We start from the raw sequence: 17,812 nt of genomic DNA, 5'->3' as shown, positions 1-17,812 counted from the left end.
CTGACCTACGACCCGCAACAACCTGCCGAGGAAATCAACCAGCCCAGGAAGCCAGCCTGCTATAAGTTAGACCTGCAGGAAGTCAGACTGCTATCTCTAGTGATGGTCCAGGAAGCCAGACAATAACCCCAGTAACAACTGGCCCCAAATGACCAGGATTTGATTAATGACAGACAGTTTTCCTAATATTTGTCCCCAGCCTGCCCACAGTTTCCTCATATCCAGTTTCCAATCAGGGCGTAACTGAAGCCTTATCTTTTTTCCACCCTTCTGCTTGCCTTTGAGTATCTGCCAAAATGCACGTGTGACAGGTGCTGGCTCCCTTGCTGTAGAAACTCTGAATAAATAGCCTTTGCTTGTTCTCATTTGGTTGGCCTTTGTTTATTTCCACTATAAAACTGAGTTTAAAGAGGTGCTTCCAGTGTCAAAGAAGTGGTTCCCAGCACATCCCCAGGCTACTCTACTGAGAGAACTGATCCAGTCTTACGTATGTAATTCTAGATGTAAAGAGAAAGACTATTAACTCTCCAGAAAGACTAATATAATTCTCACTTGGGTCTTACCATCTGTAACTACGTACCCACTGGTCAGGATTTCAGAAGCTGGAATCTCCATCTGGCCTGAATGATGTTGCTGACCTCTGTGATATGTATCATGACTGTGCTGACTTCTTTTTATATCCTTGAGATAATTAAAACCTGCTTGATCTATCCAAGGAGCATGTGTCTGGTCTTTGTATCAGTCTGAGTTTACAACTGACTTGGTCAAAACAATGGTCATGCACACCCCATATCTCAGACTGGGTAGGTAAGAGTTACATATTTTGGAAGTGAATATAAAGATTTTTGTTTTCTGTCCCAGGCTAGAATTTATAAATAAATGACTGCTCATGGTAGTATTTCTTAACCTAGAGTCAGGTACCATTTAGGGGAGAAAGGGCAATACATGCAGAGACAGCAGTATAAGAAAGGCAAGGAGGCAGGAACATTAGAGAGCAATGCTGTGCATCTCCTGGGCCTCCAAAATATACCATATGGTTTACATCTAACTGCAAATGCACAGTTGCAGCTTCTACAAGCAGAGGGATTAGGGGAAGGAAAAACTGAAGCAAACACCTTTGCCCTGAGGGAAGCCTTTTTAAGACCATTTATTTCTGAGTTCTCTTGAACTAAGGGGACAAGCAAGTCTATGCAGACTCCTCTGAACTCCCAAGATATCCCATTTGAATGTTCTCCTTCATTCCCACTGCACAAGGACCACAATCACATTTGACTCTAAGTGGAACCTTGACACAGTCCAGATGTCCATTTTCAATCATTTGAGACCTAAATATGTCAACAAATATTTTTAGAGGGAACATTAGGTAAAACTATCATTTGCTAAATATGAGTGTCTAATTCTCTCTATGCATTGCCAATTCTCTCTTTGGTATTAATCACAGTTGCTAATATTCATGTCCCCATCTACCATAGTGCTCCCAATCTGTCAATTTGTGATACATCCTTTAGGTAGCAGCAATTCTTTTTTTAACCTTAAGATTTTTCTACCTTCTATCCATATGCACTGTAGAAAATGAGAGACAAAAAGAAGGAAGGAAGGAAGGAAAGAAAGGAGGAGGAAAGAAGGGAGGTCACAATTAATACCAACAGAACAAGTAATATTTTAGTATAAAGATTTCCAATCTTGTTGATGTTGTTATGCAATCACAACATACATACCATTTCATAACTTTCTTTACTCAATAATATGTTGACATTTCTCTACATCATTAAACACTCCACAATGTAATAGTTAATGACAGGAGAACATTTTAATGTTTGGGTAGTCCACACAATGTCTCCTACTGTTAATAATTCATTGTTTCCTATTTTACATTATTATAAGGAATGCTACCATTAACATCCTTAACTAAATCTGTCCCTGCATGCACAATGATTTCCACATGAAAAAACATGTAGAAATTGAATTTATGGATCAAAAAGCTAACCACATCTTTATGACTTTTGATCTCTGTATCAAAGAGCCCTCTAGAAAGGTTGTAAGAATTTATACTCCCTCTGGCAGTGCATGAATGTGTTCATTTTTCCATATCCTCTTTGTATGAATATTATACTTAAAGAGGTCATTTTCCCCCCCTTCGTCCCTTCTTGACTTTCTTCCTCTTGCCAACTGTTAACACAATAATGCTCCAGAGTTTTGCTAAAAGATAGGTTTATTTGTCTTGTCCACATTTCACCACAATGCATCCCAAGGACCGGTGATACACAGAATCTGAAGAATGTGACTGTCAGCCTTTCCAGGATAGATCAGACACCTTGGGGGAAAAAGCTGAGTTTAAAAAAAAGCCAGGAAAAAGTCTGAGGGCTGGGGTTGGGGTGGGGGTAACAATGAGAAAAATGAAAATTGATCCTTGTGTGTTCATCTGGGAAAGACTCTAAGTACCGTGGTAGGTGATTAAAAGAAAAGTAAATCAGTGTTTTGTACCATCTTCTGGATACAATGTCTAGCCTAGACTTTATCCCTGAACTCCAGACTTACATATTTAATGACCTATTTTGAGATTTACACTTATTTTGCTATTTCTCTAATAACCACTACCACCAACATACACTCCATTAGAAAAACCTATTCATCCTCCAAAATATATCGATTTAGTCCACTTTTCTCCATATTACTGCCATTACTGCCATTTCTCTTTTGACTATAGATTTTTTTTTTTTAAGATTTTATTTGACAGAGAGCAAGTAAGCATGCACAAGCAGGGGGAGCAGCAGAGGGAGAGGGAAAAGCAGACTCCCCACTGAGCAGAAAGTCCATCACGGGACTTGATTCCAGGACCCTGAGATCATGACCTGAGCCAAAGGCAGATGCTTAACCGAATGAGCCACCCAGACATCCCATGACTATAGATTCTTAATTTTTCTCCCGGTTCCTACAGTCCATTCTGTACACAGCAGCCAGGGAATGAGAGTCACATGGTGCCATCTTCCAAATTAAAATAATTTAATAGCTTTCTATGGCTCTTAGAATAAAATCACAACTCCTTATGGGGCTTACAAGCCTTCACTCATGAGTGAGATCCTGTCTACCTCTCCAACACCACTGGATACTATTTTCTCCAATCTCCAGCACACTGCACCAACCACACTGGCATTGTTTCTACTTCTACAGCATGCTGAGTCCTTTTTAACATTAGAACTTATGTTTTTGCTCATCCACCCCTTGATCACGCATGGGCAGTATTTTCCACCCATCATGTCCCACTTCAGAAGGAGCCTCCCTGACTACCTCACTAATGTTGGCTTCGACCCTCAACCCATTTACTTCCCATCACACAACCCTACTTTTTCCCTTTGTTAGAAAACCAAAACAACTTTGTCTCCTTGGTCATTGTCTTCTTCTCTAGAATGTCATCTCTAGGAGTCCAATAACTTATTTTGCACGGACCCACTGTACCTATAGCACCTTGCAGAATGCCTAGCACATTGGTGACACTCAAAAAACTGTTTCATGAAAAAATAAATGGAAGATATATTCATAATCAACTAAAATCATATTTTCTTTGTTGTAACAGGTTTTCTCATATGCACATTTATGGTATAACCAATTACGGTATGATTTTTAAATACTTTTTAATTTGATGAAAAGGAGTATGGCATTGTTTGAATAGTCTAAAATCTATTTAATCATTGTGTCATTGGAAATTTAGTTTTTACCATTTTTCATTATTATAAGCAATATTACCATATGTAAACTTGAAACTAATATATAATTATTTAATTTCTTATTAAAGTGGCTTTTCTAGATCAAAATCTTTTTATATGTTTCATGAAATTTTCTTGTGAAAATACTAAACCAATTGATTCTCCATCAGCAGTGAACTGAAGTTCTTATGTTCATACGGTATATCAGATTTCATTCAGCCAAAAGGAAAAGAAAGCCTAATGGAAACTAGTTAATATGGGAAAATATCTCATTTAACAAAGGACCAATGGTAGAGCAGTTTTCAGGATTGCTTGATTAAATGTCTTACAATGTCATTCTTCTTTCTACTTTGCCCTCAGGCTGACTCCCCCTCAGGATTACAAAACATCTGAAGCAGTTCTAGGCTAAACATTCCAGCAAGACCATAACCAGAGGTAAAAATGGATCATATCCCCTGGAGTCTCCTTCCTAGAATGAGGAAATCTTTCCCAGAAGCCCAATAGTAGACTGCCTTCAGTTCTCATTTTCTGGAAATGGTTGACATGCCCTCTCCTAAATAAGTCACTGATAAGGAGAATGGAACTACCAGGAAGAGTAATAGTAATAGCTAAGTCCTAAACCAGTCTGTATTTTACCCTACAGTAAACTTGAGGGTTCTGCCAGTAAGGAATAAGTTGAAGTGGGATAGGTCTTGATAGGCAATCAACAGTATCTGATAATACTGAATATTAAAATTAAAAAATTTTTTGATAATTTGATGAAAAGCTATTAACACTGCATTTATCAGACTACTAAACTGCATTAACATTTTCTCTTATGTTCTGCTATCTTTTAACTCCTTTAGGAGGTCTCAACCCTTCTTGGTGGCAGAAAAAAAAAAAAGATGAAGAAAGAAGAAAAAGAAACGAAACGCTGACAGGCTACAGGCTGACATCATTACATCTCAAATTAGTTTACAAAAACCCACCTCTTCAGAGAGTTCCCTCTATAATACCAAGTCCATAAGTTTCATCCAAGCACATCAACTACTCAGTAGAACAGGGGAGACAGTATGAATCCACAAAACATACATTATTTGTACTAACCACATCAACATTAGCAGGAGAATCAATAGGGCTGCAGCTCCCAAGAAGATTCTTTTTTTTTTTTTAAAGATTTTATTTATTTATTTGACAGAGAGAGAGAGAGAGAGAGCAGGAACACAAGCAGGGGGAGTGGGAGAGGGAGAAGCAGGCTTCCTGCCGAGCAGGGAGCCTGATGCGGGACTCGATCCCAGGACCCTGGGATCATGACCTGAGCCGAAGGCAGACACTTAACAACTGAGCCACCTAGGCGCCCATCCCAAGAAGATTCTTAAGTTTTACTGACAACCCAAGACTACCCCGTTGTAATTTCATATTATCATCTGTGTTCCAGAGCTCTCCCAAACTTGTCCCCAGACCTTCCTTTAAGGTAGAACAAGTTGGATTACACCTAGCTTCAGCTCCAGTTACTCTTTGACTTGTTTTCTTATGGGTTTTCTGTACCAAAAATTTAGGGAATATCTGATGCCACTGGGCGTGGAAGTTAACACAGTTTATTCTCGTTGGACCATCAGCTTCATTAATTTGAACTCCAACAATAAATGCTCGGCAATTTCTCCTCATCTTTACTCATTTTCCTCCAATATTTCAATTTTAGTTACTAATTAAATACATTTTAATTATACTAACAAAATAATACTTTTCCTTCGTGTAAAAAATATTTCCCTTTGAACAATAACACCTAACATGTTCATTGGACAGTTATTGGGTTGTTCAACATCTGCTTATTGGTGTATGAGCTATTTATATATTAAAAATATTGATTATGTGTCATATAGATTACGAAGTCTTTTTCTTTGTTTTTCAAACTTGACTAATGTAATACCTATAGATATATAATCAGTCTTATTTCTTTATGTTTTCTGCTTTGGGTGACATGGTTAGAAAAACTTCCCAATCTGAGATCAGGTATATCCACTCATTTTTTTCAAGGATCTGAGCCTTTTGATTTTATAATAACTGTCAGACTTTCTTTATGTATATAATTATATATTTAACTAGTGAAAATCTTTCAAATACCAACAAGACAATTATTTGGGGCAATGCATTAAAGTTGACATGATAAATGACATGTTCATGCAGGACACTGTCCTATTGATGGCGTTCTTCTCTTTCACATTTATTTGCTCTCTGTGGATGACATCATCCTCACTCACAGGTATTACATCCACAGCAATAACCACCAAATCCAGATTTCAGGCCAACATGTAAAGAAAATCTCCTAGCCCATGAGAAGTAGGAGAAAATCAGAATCAGGAAGAAAGAATTGAGGCCTGGGGCAAAAGTACTTACGGGGAAAGGTGAACGTTGTGTTAGTTCTATCATTCAGAAGTAAGGGGTCAGCTCCATTTCATTAATTTTCTATTTGCTCTGGCCAAGGTCAAAGTGATTCTAGGTATAATCTGTCATGGCAAGAAACATGGATACTATTTAGAACCAGAAGTAAAGAACTGTGGGGGAGACTGAGGAAGGAAAATATTCATGGCTTTTTCTTAACATGTGTGTTGGTAGTGAAATCAGGAACCAAGGCTCTCATAACAGCTACAGAGTATACACCTACTTAACTGTCACAATTATAGTTCATAGGCTGAAAGGGAGGGAAAGGTGTTCAAGAATCATTTCCCTAAGTATGTCTTAAATATCCACTTTTTATTTAAAGAGATTGGTACACTGCTGCTATTTAAAGAAAAACTATCCTCTATTCGAAATCAAAATCTGAAAATCAAAAATTGATCACTTGGGCTTAATTGTCCAGAGACAAATCAATGAAGTTCTTAAAATATTCTTACACATTACTCTGAGGGTTTTCTTAGAAGTTGATTTAAAAGTGAGAGAATTCAGGACACTGGTGTTTAGGGCTGTTTTGTTTGTTTTTACTGAATTATTGACTAAACTGGTTTAATCTTCCATGTGTTCTGTAAGGGGAGGCACAAGGAAGGGAAACTGTCACTGACTACTGAAGGTTAAGAAAATAGATACCTCAAACCAGTTGAAAAGGCTTGACCAAGCACATATACCTAGAAAGGGGCAGAATTAGAACTGGAAATCAGATTTTCAGATTTTAATTTTGACATTGTTTCTACTCTGCTGCTCCTTTTACTATAAAATTCTTGTTTTCTAGGATTTTATACTAAAGCTAAATGATAACAGATTTAAAACAATTTCAATGGATTGCTAATATTTGAGCATGAAGAAGATAAGGTTGAGGAAATGAGGAGAATCACAGAAGGAACAAGTAGTCATCATACTGTTTCATTTAATCAGTATGGCTTTGAGCCAGAGGGAAGAGGAAGGCCCCTGAAAAAGCTGATGTGTGATACCCAAAATCCTAGAAATAGCTATCCCAGATTTAAAAAACAGACTTCTAACCATTTTCTTAGAGGAAGGCTTGCAGTGGGTTATGAAGCTCAACAGGAGAACATGGGCTCTCTCAAGAAGCTGACCTGGGTTCAAGTCTGGACTCTGCCACTAACTCATTGTGTGGTTTTTTCTGTTGTTTTGTTTTGTTTTTTTAGATAAGTATCTAAGTCATACTTTTCTCATTTAGATAATGGAGAAAAATAAAGCAGCCACTTCATGGGGTTGCCAAGGATTAAATGTAGTAATATATGCAAAGCCTTTAGCACAGTGCCAGGCATAAGGTAAACACAGTAACAATCCCTTGCTGTGGTTTTGTCATAATAAGGAGCAAAGATGGCTCCAAGAGGCTGCTTCATGGTGGTCCAGGAAAGACCCAGTTCCAGAACCTGGAATCTTACTTTTATCCACTTCCTTGGTCTTGGGTCCGAGAGTAAACCTTGAGCTTCTACCCATGGTGATCACAGAATTTGGAGGCACTTCCTTGATCTTGGGTCCGAGAGTAAACCTTGAGCTTCTACCCATGGTGATCACAGAATTTGGAGGCAGAGGGAGGTCGGGCTCAAATCTGCTGTGTCATCTTGAAGCAGCAATTTCATCTCTTTGAGTTTCATTCCTTACACGTGAGTTGAGGAGCCAATAAGATTTCAGCAACTTGTTCTGAGGGCTAAATAAAAGAGATCCGTAAGAGACGGTATTTTCGCATAAAAAGCCTGTGTAGACTCAAAAACCCCATACAATATGAGTTGTAATTATTCATCACTCCACCTGCAGATATAGAGGTGGCATTTACTATCAGCAGAGTTCCTCTCCCATCCTTCCTGTTTTTCAAGGCTCATCTTCCTAACACCTATCTCCTCTCCCCAGGGCAATTGTAGGCTTCCCTATTTTGACCAAATCATGTTTGTTCATTGGACATAATTACTCAGGATTATGAAATGTCATGGTGGTTCCTGCTTTATGCACTAACCAGACCATTAACAGATACTGAGCTAAGCACCAGGTCACAATCCATGAACGCCTCAAGGTTATAAGATCCACTTCTTTTCCTCTTCGCAATCCTGGCACAGTCTAACATTGGAAATTAAGTCCAGAAATGGTAGGTTGGGTCAGGCTATGGGAAGCCTTCTGTCATAAGCAAGAATCTGGATTTTTCTTTAGTGAGTGATAAAGAGTAACTGAAAGCTGTTAAGCATAGGATTGACAGTCATTTTTGTGTACTAGAAAAATCACTTTGGAAGCTGTTGTAGAAGTTAGCAGGAGGCTTGGCCTGGAGGTATGACCTGTGTAAACACTGTCATCAAGAAAAGGGGAAATATGCTAAGAATTCTGCCTAATAGATAAGGCAAGTATTAAAAATAACCTTTCAAATATCTTCATCAATATCCTTAACATTTCAATTTAATTATGTTCCATTACATAACCCTAAACATTATTGAAATATTAGAGCACACAGAGAAAAGGAAAAAAATTATCTACCCTACACTACCCAGAAATAAATGCTATTAACAGTTTGGAGTACATGAATCTTTTCAGACTTTTAATGTGTGTGTTGTATGTATGAAGAGGGAGAAGGACGGAGAGGAGAAACCTGACATAATAAGAAGTAAAAACACTATAATGTATCAGGAAGAGGACAAGCTAGAGAAGAAGGTAATATATATGAGGAAGCATTCTTACGGGTGGGGGGGTGGCATCAACAGACACGGTCTAAAGTTGATACTTATGGGGAGTGGGCCTGGCAATGGAAGTGGAGTATGCGGTAGCCTTTATTTTTGTTTGCTTTGTGTGCTTTTATATATCTTTTTTCTGGCTTTATTGAGACACAATTCACATATAACATTGGGTAAGTTTGAGGTATATAATGTAATGATTTATATATATTTATATATATCACAAAATGATTACCACAATAGAGTTAGTTAACATGTCCATTACCTCATATAGTTACAATTTGTGTGTGTGTAACGACAACTTTTAAAATCTACTCTCAAATTTAACTATAGTCACCATGCATGCTACATGTTACCTCTCCAGAACTTATGAATCTTAGAACCGAAAGTTTGTACCCTTTGATCACCTTCACCTTTTCCCCCACCCCTACCAACCACCAATCTATTCTGTTTCTAGGATGTTCCATATATATAATATATACACACATATTTTATTCATTCATCCATCAATGGACACTTAGGTTGTTTATGTGTCATGACTATTGTAAATAATGTTGCAATAAACATTAAGGGTGCAGATGTCTCTTCGAGAAAGTGAGTTCACTTCCTTTGGATATATACCCAGAAATGGAATTGCTGGATCATACTGTAGTTCTATTTTTAATTTTTTGAGGAACCTCTATACTGTTTTCCATAGTATGGAAGTACAAGTGTACAAGAGTTCCCTTTTCTCCACATCCTCTTCATACTTATGTCTTGTCTTTTTAATAACAGCCATTCTAATAGATGAGAGGTGATATCTCTCTGTGGTTTTGATTTGCGTTTCCCTATTAATTAGTGATGCTCAGTACCTCTTCATGCACCCACTGAATATCTTCTTTTGGAAAAATGTCTATTCAGGTCCTTTGTCCATTTTTTAAAATTGATTTTTTTTGCTATTAAATTGTATGAGTTCTTTATATATTTTGGATATTAATCACTTATCCAATATGTGGTTTGCAAATATTTTCTCCCATTCTGTAAGTTGTCTTTTCATTTTGTTGATTGTTTCCTTTTTAGTCCCAATAGTTTATTTTTGCTTTTGTTACTTATGCTTTGGGTGTTATATCTAGAAAAAGCATTGCCAAGACCAATTTCAATGAGCTTTTTCCTTCTAGAAGTTAAAAAAAAAAACAAAGCCCACAGGAGAGAAATTATTAGTAATTCCACAGACGACAAAAGGACTCATTACAGGTTGTTTTTAGTTTGCCCCCAGTATATTTAAGATGCTTTTCTCATTATTTAAAAGCTAAATTATATGCAACCTTTTCAGAAATATTCTATTACATAAAGCAAGATACCCTAGAATTTGTACAGCTATTTTTTTTGCAAAATGCAACACTAGAAAGGTAATCTACCTTTTCCTGCCACAGGGAGAGCCATCCTTAGGCATACTATTTCTTAACCCCTCAGAATGGAGGCATATTCACAGATAATAAAAGCTTATCCAATGTAACAATTTGGGGCCAAGAATGTAAGTCAAAATATTTAGCAATTCTGTGTTTGTTGTTCTTTATTAATACATATTGTTCCTATTAAGACTTCCCTTTTGCAGACTGAAGAATGAGCTGCTTGTTCGTGCATGATTCTCCATATGGCATAAAGAACTATGTTCAAGGGGTAAAATTAAGCCATCTGTGGTGGTGTTCATCTTCTTCTTTTAAACTGGTCCTTTTAATGGTAAATCATTAATATATATAAACATATTTCACCTTCACTGGATTTCTTCATCAGAACCAAAACTGTGTGTAACCTGCACTGGATGCATAGTCCTTCTTATTTTTTACTTGTTGATGGATTTTGATGACCACACAGTCATTTCTCCTTCAAAAGCAAAATGCAATAATAGTAAATAGTAATATCATAAATTCTACACCTATCTCTTTCCACAAGAAAGCTGAAAATGCCATTGCATGCTTTTACATGTTTTTTCTTCCAAATGGTTTCTGTTAAGTCCTGGAAATGAACAACAAAAGATGGAATTATTAATTCATCATTCATCACCAATGTGATGAAGCTGTCACTGCTGGGAAATACTTAAGGGAACATATGCATACAAGGCCATGTTGTTAAATAAAGACACTCAGAGAACTAACACAAAGTAGATATTTAATAAAAATACATGTTGAATGAATGAATGGATAAACACATGAAGTAGAACTGATGTTCCTGAATCTAGCTTTTGATTTCCTTCATTTTTGAGAAAAATGTGTTTTTTGGACATTTCAAAATGTTGGACTGTTATAGTGTATCTGTGGGACAATTACAAAAGGTATAACATTCACATAATGGGAATATCAGAAAGGGAAGAAACAGTGAAAGGAAAAACAGAAGATAGATAGGTTTGAAGTAATGATGGCTGAGAATTTTTCAAAATTAATGACAGACACCAAACCACAGATCCAGGAGGCTCAGAAAACACTAAGCAAGATAAATACCAAAAAAAACAACAACAGAAAAACAAAAAAAACCTGTATCTTGGTATAATATATTCAAGCTATAGAAAATCAAAGACAATGAAAAAGTCCTGAAGGAAGCCAGAGGACAAGACCCATCCTACCTGTAGAGAAGCAAGGATAAGAATTACATTGGACTACTCTTCAGAAACCATGCAAGAAAGATGGAGTAGAGTGAAATATTCAGTGTTGAAAAAAAACCCCACCAATCTAGAATTCTGTATTCAGAGAAATTATCCTTCAAAAGTGAAGGAGAAATAAAGACTTTCTTAGATAAAAAAGATATTGAGTGAATTTTTCAAGTTAAAAGAAGTTCTTCAGAGAGAAGAAAAATGACACAGGTCAGAAACTCAGATCTACATAAAGTACGAGCCTTAGAAAAGTAATAAATGAGAGTAAAATCTTTTATCTTTCTTATTCTTATTTGATCTAACAGATAACAGTTTGTTCAATAAAATAATAGCAACAGTGTATTAGATGATTATCACTTACAGGTAAGTGAAATGAATAACAGCAATGCTATATGGGATAGGAGGAAGGAATTGGGAATACACTGTTATGAGGTATTTGAAGCAGTATAAAAGTAGAATTTGTCACAAGCAGACCTGCCATACAAGAAATATTAAAGGGAGTCCTTTTTAGGCTGAAATGAAAAGACACTAGACAGTAACTCAAATCCACATGAAGAAACAAAGAGCACTAGTAAAGACAACTAAATGTAAAAACATTATAGGTAAATGTAAAATAAGTATAAATGTATTTTAAATTTGGAACTCTTTTTTTTTATCTCCTGATTTTAAAAACAACTGCATAAAGGAATGATATTAATCAGTGCTGATGGGCAGATAATATATAGAGATATAATATGTATGACAATAACAGCATAAAGAAGGAAGTAGGGGTGAAAATATAGAAGAGCAAATTTTTGTACCCTAATAATTGTTTTTACTTTGAGTTATATTGTTTTAAGGCAAGATTTTAATTGTAATCCCTAGGAAACCCAACAAAAATAAAACTCAAAAAACAAATATAATAAAAAATGATAGCTAATTAAAATGGTAAATCATATCTATTTAATACAAAAGAAGGCAATAATGGAGGAACAGGGGAACAAAAGGACATGAGACATATAGAAAAAAACAGAAAAATGCAGATATAAATTATTCCTTATCGGTAATTACATTAATGTAAACTGACTAATATCTCCAACTAAAAGGCAGAGATTGGAAGAATGGATTTTATTTTTAAAAAGCAAAACCCAATCCTATACTGTCTATATATAAGACACACACATTAGATTCAAAGACATAAATAACTTGAAAGGAAAAGGATGGGAAATGATACACCACACCAATGGTGTGTGAAAGAAAACTGGAATGGCGATACTAATGTCAGGAAAAAATAGACTTTAAGACAAAATTTGTAACTAGAGAAAAAGAAGGATATTTTACAATGATAAAAGGACTGATCCATCAAAAAAATATAACAATTATAAACATATATGCCCCTATCAACAAAGCCCCAAAATACATGAGGCAAAAACTGAATTAAAAGAAAATGACAACAATAGTTGAAGAATTCAACATCCCACTTTATTTTTTTTTAAAGATTTGTTTGAGAGAGAGTGCGTGTGAGTGGGGGAGGGGCAGAAGGAGAGGGCAACAGAAACTTTTTTTTTTTCAATTTTGCTGAACATTTATTACAGGTCACGCACATAGTACACTCATTTGGTCTTCAACATAACCCTTCTATTTTTATTTTGAAGTGAAGATATTGAAATGTAGAGAGGTTGCATGGATGGCATGTGACCACACCTAGGTAGTGGAGCCCACTTTCATTACGTTGCCTTTCATGATAGCACTTAACCACATACATCCTATTTATTATTTTTTTAATTTAATTTTATTATATTATGTTAGTCATCATTCATTACATCATTAGTTTCTGATGTAGTGTTCCATGATTCATTCTTTGAATATAATACCTAATGCTCCATTCAATACGTGCCCTCCTTAGTACCCATCACTGGGCTAACCCATGCCCCCACCCCTTCCCCTCTAAAACCCTCAGTTTGTTTCTCAGAGTCCACAGTCTCTCATGGTTCATCTCCCCCTCTGATTCCCCCCCTTCATTTTTCCCTTCCTACTGTCTTCTTCGTTTTTTTTTTAAACATATAATGTATTATTTGTTTCAGAGGTACAGGTCTGTGATTCAACAGTCTTACACAATTCACAGCACTCACCATAGCACATACCCTCCCCAATGTCCATCACCCAGGCACCCCATCCCTCCCACCCCCCACCACTCCAGCAACCCTCAATTTGTTTCCTGAGATTAAGAATTCCTCATATCACTGAGATCATATACTTGTCTTTCTCTGATTGCCTTATTTCGCTCAGCATAATACCCTCCAGTTCCATCCATGTTGTTGCAAATGGCAAGATTTGGGGTTCTTTTGATGGCTGCATGATATTTCATTATATATATATATATATATATCACATCTTCTTTATCCATTCATCTGTCGATGGACATCTTGGCTCTTTCCATAGTTTGGCTATTGTGGACATTGCTGCTATAAACACTGGAGTGCCCATACCCCTTTGGATCACTACATTTGTGTCTTTGGGGTAAATACCCAGTAGTGCAATTGCTGGGTAATAGGGTAGCTCTATTTTCAATTTTTTGAGGAACCTCCATACTGTTTTCCAGAGTGGCTGCACCAGCTTGCATTCCCACCAGCAGTGTAGGAGGGTTCCCCTTTCTCCACATCCTCACCAACATCTGTTGTTTCCTGACTTGTTAATTTTAGCCATTCTGACTGGTGTGAGGTGGTATCCCATTGAGGTTTTGATTTGGATTTCCCTGGTGCCAAGCGATGTTGAGCACTTTTTCCTGTGTCTGTTGGCCATTTGGATGTCTTCTTTGGAAAAATGTCTGTTCACGTCTTCTGCCCATTTCTTGATTGGATCACTTGTTCTTTGGGTGTTGAGTTTCATAAGTTCTTTATAGATTTTGGATACTAGCCCCTTATCTGATATGTCATTTGCAAATATCTTCTCCCATTCTGTCGGTTGTCTTTTGGTTTTGTTGACTGTTTCCTTTGCTTTGCAAAAGCTTTTTATCTTGATGAAGTCCCAATAGTTCATTTTTGCCCTTGCTTCCTTGCCTTTGGCGATATGTCTAGGAAGGAGTTGCTGTGGCTGAGGTTGAAGAGGTTGCTGCCTGTGTTCTCTTCTAGGATTTTGATGGATTCCTGTCTCACTTTTAGGTCTTTCATCCATTTTGAGTCTATTTTTGTGTGTGGTATAAGGAAATGGTACAATTTCATTCTCCTGCATGTGGCTGTCCAATTTTCCCAGCACCATTTGTTGAAGAGACTGTCTTTTTTCTATTGGACATTCTTCCCTGCTTTGTCGAAGATGAGTTGACCATAGAGTTTAGGGTCCATTTCTGGGCTCTCTATTCTGTTCCATTGACCTATGTGTCTGTTTTTGTGCCAGTACCATGCTGTCTTGATGATTACAGCCTTGTAATAGAGCTTGAAGTCCGGAATTGTGATGCCACCAGCTTTGCTTTTCTTTTCCAACATTCCTCTGGCTATTCGGGGTCTTTTCTGGATCCATACAAATTTTAGGATTATTTGTTCCATTTCTTTGAAAAAAGTTGATGGTATTTTGATAGGGAGTGCATTAAATGTGTAGATTGCTCTAGGTATCATTGACATTTTCACAATATTTGTTCTTCCAATCCATGAGCATGGAATTCCATTTTTTTGTGTCTTCCTCAATTTCTTTCATGAGTATTCTATAGTTTTCTGAGTACAGATTCTTTGCCTCTTTGCTTAGGTTTATTCCTAGGTATCTTATGGTTTTGGGTGCAGTTGTAAATGGGATAGATTCCTTAATTTCTCTTTCTTCTGTCTTGTTGGTGTGTAGAAATGCAACTGATTTCTGTGCAGTGATTTTATATCCTGCCACTTTACTGAATTCCTGTATGAGTTCTAACAGTTTTGGGGTGGAGTCTTTGGGGTTTTCCACATAAAGTATCATATCATCTGCAAAGAGTGAGAGTTTGACTTCTTCTTTGCTGATTTGGATGCCTTTTATTTCTTTTTGTTGTCTTGATTGCTGTGGCTAGGACTTCTAGTACTATGTTGAATAGCAGTGGTGATAGCGGACATCCCTGCCGTGTTCCTGAACTTAGGTGGAAAGCTCTCAGTTTTTCCCCATTGAGAATGATATTCGCTGTAGGTTTTTCATAGATGGCTTTTATGATATTGAGGTATGTACCCTCTATCCCTATGCTCTGAAGAGTTTTGATCAAGAAAGGATTCTGTACTTTGTCAAATGCTTTTTCTGCATCTATTGAGAGGATCATATGGCTCTTGTTCTTTCTTTTATTAATGTATTGTATCACATTGATTTGTGGATGTTGAACCAACCTTGCAGCCCAGGGATAAATCCCTCTTGGTCGTGGTGAATAATCCTTTTAATGTACTGTTGGATCCTATTGGCTAGTATTTTGGTGAGAATTTTTGCATCGATGTTCATCAAGGATATTGGTCTGTAATTCTCCTTTTTGATGGGGTCTTTGTCTGGTTTGGGGATCAAGGAAATGGTGGCCTCATAAAAGCAGTTTGGAAGTTTTCGTTTCTATTTTTTGGAACAGTTTCAGAAGAATAGGTATTAATTCTTCTTGAAATGTTTGGTAGAATTCCCCTGGGAAGCCATCTGGCCCTGGGCTCTTGATTGTTGGGAGATTTTTGATGACTGCTTCAATTTCCTTAGTGGTTATAGGTCTGTTCAGGTTTTCTATTTCTTCCTGGTTCAGTTTTGGTAGTTTATAAATCTCTAGGAATGCATCCATTTCTTCCAGATTATCTAATTTGCTGGCATAGAGTTGCTCATAATATGTTCTTATAATTGTTTATATTTCTTTGGTGTTGGTTGTGATCTTTCCTCTTTCATTCATGATTTTATTTATTTGGGTCATTTCTCTTTTCTTATCAATTTTATTAATTCTTTCAGAGAACCAGCTCCTAGTTTTGTTGATCTGTTCTACTGTTCTTTTGGTACCTATTTCCTTGATTTCTGCTCTGATCTTTATTATTTCTCTTCTCCTGCTGGGTTTAGGTTTTATTTGCTGTTCTTTCTACAGCTCCTTTAGGTGTAGGGTTAGGTTGTGCATTTGAGACCTTTCTTGTTTCTTGAGAAAGATTTGTATTGCTATATACGTTCCTCTTAGGCCTGCCTTTGCTGCATCCCAAAGATTTTGAACAGTTGTGTTTTCATTTTCATTGGTTTCCATGAATTTTTAAAATTCTTTAATTTCCTGGTTGACCCATTCATTCTTTAGTAGGATGCTCTTTAGCCTCCATGTATTTGAGTTCTTTCCGACTTTCCTCTTGGGATTGAGTTCTAGTTTCAAAGCATTGTGGTCTGAAAATAGGCAGGGAATGATCCCAATCTTTTGGTACCGGTTGAGACCTGATTTGTGACCTAGGATGTGATCTATTCTGGAGAATGTTCCATGGGCACTAGAGAAGAATGTGTATTCCATTGCTTTGGGATGGAATGTTCTGAATACATCTGTGAAGTCCATCTGGTTCAGTGTGTCATTTAAAGCCTTTATTTCCTTGTTGATCTTTTGCTTAGATGATCTGTCCACTTCAGTGAGGGTGGTGTTAAAGTCCCCTCTATTATTGTATTGTTGTCAATGTGTTTCTTTGCTTTTGTTATTAATTGGATTATATAATTGGCTGCTCCCAGGTTAGGGGCATAGATATTTAAAATTGTTAGATCTTCTTGTTGGATAGACACTTTAAGTAGGATACAGTGTTCTTCCTCATCTCTTATTATAGTCTTTGGTTTAAAATCTAATTTGTCTGATATAAGGACTGCCACCCCAGCTTTCTTTTGGTGTCCATTAGCATGGTAAATGGTTTTCCACCCCCTCACTTTCAATCTGGGGGTGTCTTTGGGTCTACAATGAGTCTCTGGCAGACAGCATATTGATGGGTCTTGTTTTTTTATCCAATCTGATACCCTGTGTCTTTTGATTGGGGCATTTAGCCCATTTACATTCAGCATAACTATTGAAAGATAGAAATTTAGTGCCACTGTACTGCCTATAAGGTGACTGTTAACTGTATATTGTCTCTGTTCCTTTCTGGTCTATGTTACTTTTGGGGTCTCTCTTTTCTCAGAGGACCCCTTTCAATATTTTTTGTAAGGCTGGTATGGTGTTTGCAAATTCTATTAGTTTTTGTTTTTCCTGGAAGCTTTTTATCTCTCCTTCTATTTTCAATGACAGCCTAGCTGGATATAGTATTCTTGGCTGCATATTTTTCTCGTTTAGTGCACTGAATATATCATGCCAGTCCTTTCTGGCCTGCCAGGTCTCTGTGGATAGGTCTGCTGCCATTCTAATGTCTCTGCCTTTGTAGGTTACCGACCTCTTGTCCCGAGCTGCTTTCAGGATTTTCTCTTTGTCCCTG

At 36.9% G+C, this 17,812-nt stretch overlaps 1 non-coding gene across 3 annotated transcripts in view; it reads right to left on the bottom strand.

Moving 5' to 3' along the window:
* Positions 1-484: 484 nt before the first annotated feature.
* The window catches only part of LOC123849544 (uncharacterized), a 29,400-nt gene continuing 12,072 nt past the window's right edge, over positions 485-17,812 (bottom strand). The window contains exons 3-4 of one of the 3 annotated variants that reach the window (XR_006792093.3): positions 6,081-7,812; positions 485-2,314 (exon numbers count right to left, since the gene is read on the bottom strand). This is a non-coding gene — a transcript (uncharacterized LOC123849544). The other 2 variants (XR_008506695.2, XR_010407776.1) reach the window with 2 other exon arrangements.

Source organism: Mirounga angustirostris, unplaced genomic scaffold, assembly GCF_029215605.1.
Source record: "Mirounga angustirostris isolate CCGP_5_RB_7025 unplaced genomic scaffold, mMirAng1.0.hap1 SCAF_15, whole genome shotgun sequence".
In the NCBI taxonomy this organism is placed as follows: Eukaryota; Metazoa; Chordata; class Mammalia; order Carnivora; family Phocidae; genus Mirounga; species Mirounga angustirostris.
The sequence above is the reverse complement of the archived record's forward strand: the minus strand, read 5'-3'. Positions and strand labels throughout refer to the sequence as shown.